At 37.6% G+C, this 8143-nt stretch overlaps 1 long non-coding RNA gene across 2 annotated transcripts in view; it reads left to right on the top strand.

Annotated features, from left to right (window-relative positions):
- The first annotated feature begins 659 nt into the window (after positions 1–659).
- The window catches only part of LOC310685466, a 73407-nt gene continuing 65923 nt past the window's right edge, over positions 660–8143 (top strand). For both annotated transcript variants that reach the window (XR_014515298.1, XR_014515299.1), the window contains exon 1: positions 660–743. This is a non-coding gene — a long non-coding RNA (uncharacterized lncRNA). The remainder of the gene's footprint in view (positions 744–8143) is intronic.

Below are 8143 nucleotides of genomic sequence, written 5' to 3'. Positions count from 1 at the left end.
CAAATTATATTGCACTGTAATAGAAATTATTGACTTAATAAGAAATTAAGTACAATTCTGAGATCTGGAGAGAAAGCTTAAACAACAGTAAAGGCTCTACCTAGGTTTTTCTAAAACACCACAATATTCAGGCATATAAATATTACTGCTGAGCCCAAACCACATGACTAAGAAGCTGTGACATTTTGAAATATGAATGGGCTAGTGTCCCAGACTCATAGCTTCATAGTTTATTGTTTTATACCTCTCTTTACAAACTTGCTTAGTTGTGGATGTAAATTGTTTGTGGTCAAGCCTATTAAATATCTTCATGGCCCATAGCAGTAGAAATGAAAATTATGTATCTTTGCTAACCACACCAGAGATAAATGAAAAGCTAAAAAAAATGGGGTCAGTGCCACAGTTTGCTGAATATGAAATTGTGGAGGTAACGACCATTCGGAATGTTATTTTGGAATTGACTGACAGAACATGCCTTCATGAAGGGTCTCAAGAACAGTATGTGCTCTTACCCCTGTCACTTCAGGACAGCTCAAGTCAAAGTGTGAGGCCATCAGTGAGATGCATGCTGGTATGTGATTTTATTTTGGCACATAGATGTTTATGGGGAAATGGAAAAGTACATCTAGCAGTTGACTGTGAATGACACTGTCAACCATTGAAGCAACAGCTTGGTGAGGTGGCTGTTATGAGGCCATGGGGACTAAGATGAGAAGCTATTTTTAATTATGTTAAATTAACAGGTAAGTTTCTGTTTTTTATTTGCCCCCAAAATAAATGCAGTATCTATTTTGCTAGAAGTAACTAGTGAATGGTCTGTGACCACTTAATAGTGGAGTAGTATAGAAGCAAAGTGGGCTCTACAGATCTGGTTATTGGTCTGTGTTAGCTGTTCTGCTCTTTTCTAAGAAGAAATAGTGGTATGCATGTATGTAGATTTATTACAAAGATAATTATTAAAAGTAATAGATTGTTTCCAAACTTCATCCTACTCAGACTAGATTCATTGGAACTTATGGACCTCAGTTACTTATGTCCATTACTTTCAATGGGTCTAGAAGTAGCTTTGGATACAACCTAATGTATAGAATTATGTAGTTACACAAATAAACAGCTTCAGTCTATTCTTTAAATGGAATTTACCAAAAGCTACAAATCCATTCTAAGGAAGTGTTAAGGATCTGTGATGGCAACATCTCCATCAACAATAAAAAAGACAAATCTCTTTCTCCTTTAGTCAATGTGAAATGTCCTGGAAGGTTGATAATGCTTTTTACCCCAAAGTGTCTTTGATGACTTACAAAATGAGTGCAAGAGTCATTGAAAAGAAAGGAAGAGGACAGATGGCTGAAAAGTGTAGTCCAAATCTAGCATTCTCCATCACTGAAAATCCACAGAACAGGTAAAACTGCTGAGTGGTTTTATAATTCATAATTCTAATAGCACCTTCAGACACTGCATTGGTATATTGTGCAACTTGTGTTCCTCCAAGTCAGATCTTTTTAAAGGCTTATATATATGACAGCAACAATGACAAATGAGAATACTAATGCACAAGGTCCAATTATTTAATACTGATTTCTTCATAGAAACAATCAAGAGCTTTGTGAAGACCAACAGCTATGACTGCAACCTTTTGCAGTGAAAAAGTCTACTTCACCAGGTGCATTACTGAGTAAAAATGTTCAGGATAAGAATATTAACCTGTTCAAGCCTTGCCCACCCTAACTAGGATAAAGCAGGCCTTTGCCTTGAAATTTTGTATCTTTGGTTATGGCTAGAAAGTAAATGTGTTATTTATGTATTAGCTATTATGCCTAGATATGACGAGTTCTGCAGCAGAGCTGATAACATGATGATGTGGTTTCTCTCCACTGCTGAAACAGAATAACTTTTAGTGTGCAAAAAAAAAGAGCATTTTAAAGAAAATCTAAACTGAAAAAATAAGCATTTCAAATGGAATGTACTTGGGCTAATAATATTTGGGTTGGGTTAATAATTAATCAAGCAGAGGCTTGACAACCATATGTCAGGAGTGCTCTGATGCTGTTTCCTGCTTGGCAGGGGGTTGGACTCGATGGCCCTTGTGGTCTCTTCCAACTCTATGATTCTATATATGGAGTATTGTTCTGTCAGAATGCCTCACAAACCATTGGCATCTCCAATCAAGGGCAATCTAATCAAGGGCATCTCCAAAAAAGAGACCTTTGATACAATATGGTCTCCATTTTTCCTCTTTTATTGAAGAAGAACAGGATATTTTAATGTCATCATCATCATCATCATCATCATCATCATCATTACAAAGGTGTCTGTGAAGGAGATATATTCATTGAAAATGTTAGCTTTTCTTCCTTTTCTTTTCTTTTTAGGAAAGGAAACTACCTGTTTGTTAAGTCTGGCACTGGAGGTCCTTCTCTAAATATTCCTGCTGCTTTGTAGGCTTTCTTAATAATAATTACTATTATTTATAAGCTGCCACGTGACTGGGTTGCCTGGAGACCCACGTTTTAGACATTTTTTTTAAAAAAAAGATTGCCCAGGATTTTAACAGCTTTTATATCAAATGTTTTCTGTATTTTTTACTGTAGATATGAGAATTGCTTTTGTTTGTGATGTTTTCGATCTGTTTTATATTTGTTTTATAGTTCTCTTTTGAAGATTTAATCTTGAAAATCTAGATTAAGGAAAAAAAAAATTTAATGGAATGTACTCTGTGTGCGTGTGTTTCCTACTTCTTTTCAGGCCAGAATTTTTATCCTCGGAGTTCAGGATGGAAAGGTTTTGCTTGCCCCACAATGGCTGGAGCGTCTCATTGCCTGTCAATACACATATTTATTGTTTTGCTAAGTTAGTTCAATTTGCTCCAGGAAGCCACTTTGCTCTTTTTATTTCAGGCCACGACTTGACAGCACCCATCAAGTAACCCAGCTAATTACCAAGTTAAAGCATAGCCAGGAAATGTACTGCTTTTAATTATTGTTAAAATCCAAATAGTGTCCTCATGCTCAGAAAAGGATTTGGATTCAGCAAATGCCTCTGCTAACAGAAGGGGAGGGCAGGAGATTTGGGCCAATTTGCAATTCCCCCTGCAGCCCCTTCCACAGGGTGCTCCAAACTGTCTGGAGCCAGTTTTCAGGAACTTCTGGTGGTTGCAGGGAGAGTGAAATCAGCTAGAGGTGCTCCTCCTCATCTTCCATTAGCGGAGGCACCTGCTGAGTCAAAGGGCACCAGAGGTTTCTATTCAATTTATACAAAAGACATGGGGCAAAGTCCTTGTTTCTTTACCCCCATTCATACAGTCAGCTAGAGGTGGTATTGAAATCACATTGTGGAGGAACTTTGTGAGTACTTCCTCTCTACCATGGAGATAGCCCCCGTTATGATCTTTATCATGTGTACTATTTCTTCCCCAAAGAAGAAAAAGAAGAGCAGGCCCTTGTCTACTCTTGCTCACACAGAGGTCTCTGTTCATACTGCGGGAATATCATTAAAAGATATAAAAACTGATAATTGTATATGACAAATGTAGAAAGGTATGGCTGTCGTGCCAAAGGCCGTAAAGTTAAAATGGACATATGCAGGAAATGTGACAATAGACAATTCAGTCCGATGTAATAAATTAATATGGAGACTCTATAATTTCAAAAGACCAAGTGGACCACCACCGGTTCTTGGTGGATGATCCAAAACTAACAGCAGGGCTTGTGTTGATACAAGAAGCAAACAAAATTATGGAGAGAACATGAAGAGGTGCAAATGGAAAGATGGATGTGAGAAGATCTCAGAATTTCGTTGCTGCTATGTCGGGAACAATGGTTGGATGGTGTTCTCAAAGCTACAAACATGAGTTTGATCAAACTGCGGGAGGCAGTGGAAGACAGGAGTGCCTGGCGTGCTCTGGTCCATGGGGTCACGAAGAGTCGGACACAACTAAACGACTAAACAACAACAACATGTCAGGAACGTATTTCTGATTGGTTGAAATAATCTCTTCACATGAGTCAGGAGCTATGTTTCAAATACGTAACCAAAGTTCACATAAGTTAGACATATTTGTTTCATGTACACACTGATTTCCTCATTTTACACAGTTTACATTTCCTATTGCCAGTTTTTTAATCCCTTCCATCCCTCTGCTGTTTTTTGGGTTGGACATGGGCTGAATGTAAGTGACCCTATATTTCATTTCAGTCAAGGATGTGATGATAAATAGCACACTTTGTGCTGCATAGGTGCACGTGATGAATCATACAGATATCGCTAAAAGCCTTCAGCACTCTCCCTGGTACCTTTCTTAGCATCTGTGCAATGCCAGATATGTAGGAATGAATGGAACAACCTAATCATCTGAAATGCTTTTTGAAATGTGCTAGCAAGATGGATCTAGATGGATTTTACATCAGAGATCATATTTATCCATTCCTCTGCTACTTGGTGGTATTACCAGTGAGGTGATCTATTAATGTTACAAGGAGAAATTTTCGTGATGGGGGTCAGGTGGTTGAAAATGAATTTAGCTTATTTTTTTCCACTCCTCACTCTGTTCCAGCTAGTTGATTTTCTCGGCTCTCTGATTTCTTGCTGCACTGAGAAAAACCCTCTGAAAAGTGCAATTAAAGATTTTCTGAATCAGTGGCTGTTACTTACAAATACAAAAAATAATTTAAAAAGCTCCATACCAAAGTTTGATTTGAGATAATATTTCCCATCCCTTCTTATTTTCACAAAACTGCTTTAACCGTAGCTGTATTATAATAAGTCATCTCACTTATAGGCCAGATCATAAATTTGTTTCCAACATCTTTATGGCCTTCGAAAAAGCAGAGATGAATTGAGCACTGTGGGGCTGACTTAATTGGCTGAAACGCTTTTAAAATGTGATGTGGTGTGATTTAATCAGACTGTGGCACTAATGGAGTTAAGCACTCTGTCCACTAGGAAATGATATGATCTTTCAGAGTTCTAAGTGCCTGTTTATGGCTCTGTTGAAGGTGCTCTTTTGTAACTCCTGTATTCTAACCCATTGCCCGGGGTTAGAGGGTTTTTATTTTATTTTTAAAAAGCAGTTATGTACTACAAAATGTAGAGTGCCTAGGTCCTTAAGTTGGACTTCATGAAATGTATTCTTTAAAAAAAAAATCAATTATGCAATAAATAAACAAATCAGATGAACATTCTAAAACATCTGATAGCAAATGGACAAATCTCCCCTTTCCTCAACAGCAGCACATCTGCACTCATGCCCACATTTCAGAACTATCTGTAAATAATCTCATTTTCTATTAAATGAGCATTAGCTTGACCAAATTACAGTGCTTGAACAGTACTAATGGAAAGCGCTTTAGGAATTCTCTGGCCTTATTTCACATTGAGAATATGAAAAAAGAACCCTGCATTTTCCTAAAATGGAAGTGCCTGTGGGTATCGTCCTGTGATGTCATATTGCACAACAGACTTCTGCTTGCACGCACAGGATTTTCCCTTCCTCTTCTCCCCCTGTAACCCCCCTCCCATGCCCCCAAATCTTCTCCAGACGGTTGAGGTACCCTCTGCAGCAAATTGAGGGGTGCAGGAGTAAAGAAAGGTAGAAGGAGAAGTTTAATCTCCACCCCAGTTGCCATCACCCTAGCCTTCAAATGCCTAAAACAATGAGTTTACTTCAATGGAAAACTCAAAACAAAATGGGAAACTTGCCACTCTATTTTACAGTTAGACAGTCCTCAGTGGTTGCTTGTTGCTTCAGTAAGTCATTCTAGTTGAACCTGGATATAAAAATCCCTGGTGTTGTAGTTGGTTTAAGAATCTCAGATTCCAAACCCAAGTCAATTATGTGGGGTTGTGTGTGTGTGTGTAAGAGAGAGAAAAAGATACTTAAGGCATTCTAAATACCGCAAAATTCTGAGGGATAAAATAAAAGTACAATGTGATAACTGAAAGATGTCTGCTTCTTTTTGGCTTCCTAGTATGGTCACCAAATTCTGTTCCATCACGGTGAGATTGATGCCTTCAGGCTAGAGGAAAGCTAAGGGCCAATGGGATCAGATCAACCAGACTGCAGAGTCTGCAATGTCAATGACATAGTTAGAATACCACCCTATTTCTTCAGCTATATTTCCAGTCTTCTGTTTTGCCAGGTACTGTATGTGCCTCAATTCCCAGATATGGTATAGATTATGTGGAATCAACAAATTTGTATGATTGGTTAATCTTTAAAGCCTGATGCTAACATTAGAACTACTACATACAGAATATGACTGTAGTGTGATATATGGATATATACAAAAAATAATAGGAATTCATATGATATACAAATATGCTAGTCGAGGAGCTCCTTATATGAGAAAATAGTATATACATGGCTTCATTTCATTTTCTTACTTTGACGACAAAAGCAAATTTAAGTCTTCATATATTGCAAATTGAAACGAACAGCTGCTCAGTTTCTTCATAAACTTTAATATGGTTGCTATAAAACCTAATTGTGATGTTTAATAAGTACCTTTACTGGTAAATTCTAATTAATCTGAGATAGAGGGAGGAAATAGAAGTCATTTTTAAAAAAACGGACTTCCTTTCCTATCCACTTCTAATCTGAATATAACCTAATGAGGCAAATTTAGTTCGATATTTAGCCTAGCCATTCTTCTCTTGCGGCTAAAGAAACAACAGTTGTTGTTTTTTTACAGCCATTATACATGTAGTATAGCATTGCTAAGGCTATTGATTTGGTCAATAACCATTTATTCACATCTAAACTAAGCATAATTGGATGGGCACAAGATAAACTGTAACACAGTAGTTACCTAGTTAGGCACAGGAAAAGCTGAGAATGAGAACTGAAGCTGGTCCTTTCCTGGCATAAATGTATTGTATCATGTACCATGTACCATGTACTTCCACTAAAGTGTTTCTGAGGATTTCAGTGAACCACTTAGTAGTAATAGTAATAGTTACAAATAGTAACAAATCAAAGCTCATGTTTTAACAGTGTTTATTTTCTTCGTCTCTGGCATCATCATCAAAATCAGCATTGTATTATAAAATCATAGGTCCTAAGACAGACCATTAGTACATTTTTAAGGGAAATATGAGTACAGTGAACTAGCAGTTTATTATAAAATCATGGGTCCCAGCTCCAAGTCTTGTTGGCTAGTTTGATAACCCAGTTCTGGTCAAAATTGGGCCAGCCAGCAGAGTCAGAAAGCAAACTAATCAAATGCAGAAACAAATACAAATATTCTTGACTTTTTTCAACCTTTCCATGGCCCACTTGAAGGGAGCTCATGAACCACAATTTGAGCATCTGGCAGAGCCCATAGAAAGAGAGAGCTAATTAGTACATCCAAGTAGATTTTTTATTATTATTCTTTTCTCAGCCAATACACACATACAGAAGATTCATTGCTGGGCCTACCATTGGGCAGTGTGAAGCAGCCACATCAGGCAGAAAATGCTAGGAGATAGGGAGCCAGCAGGATTGGAAGTGGCTATTTTGGCACCCAGGACCAACAACATGAAATGCATCCCATAGTCAACCATGTATGTAGTGACATAAAAGTTAACAACAGTTGTAATAACATGATAAAAAACCCCAACATATTTCTTTAAATTACATTATTACATTACATTACATTATTACGTGCAATAGCACGTAAAGGAGAAACATTTAAAAAATCATAATTATTCTATCAGTAACTTTACACATTATATTTTTTCATGCAGTCCCTTACCAATAGTGTCACCTAATACATTATTAGAATAAATACATTTTATTTATGTAAATAATATATATAGGTCTACTACAGTATGCACACATTTAACATTAATCATGATCTGACACCCCCTTGAATCAGGTGCCCTGGGCACAGGACACCACCCTAGTTTCATCCCTTGGGAGTGGCAGGGAAGTGTTGGAAGACAGAGTTGTATGTTCCATGTGACCTGCCCTACACCCCACAAAGCTAGTTAGTGCCCTCAGTTACATGGGTCCTGGCTTCCATCTCAGAAGCAATGTCAGAGGCTCCTACGGGTGTGTAAAAAAGAAAGCTTTAATCAATGCTTCCAGTGATTTTGGTCAGACTAAGAGCACAGATAGCAAACGGTGCAACTAAGAGCTGAAGAATGATATCAATGGGTCCAA

The sequence above is a fragment of the Podarcis tiliguerta genome (assembly GCF_965153285.1).
Source record: "Podarcis tiliguerta genome assembly, chromosome: 9".
Lineage (NCBI taxonomy): Eukaryota > Metazoa > Chordata > Lepidosauria > Squamata > Lacertidae > Podarcis > Podarcis tiliguerta.
The sequence above is the reverse complement of the archived record's forward strand: the minus strand, read 5'-3'. Positions and strand labels throughout refer to the sequence as shown.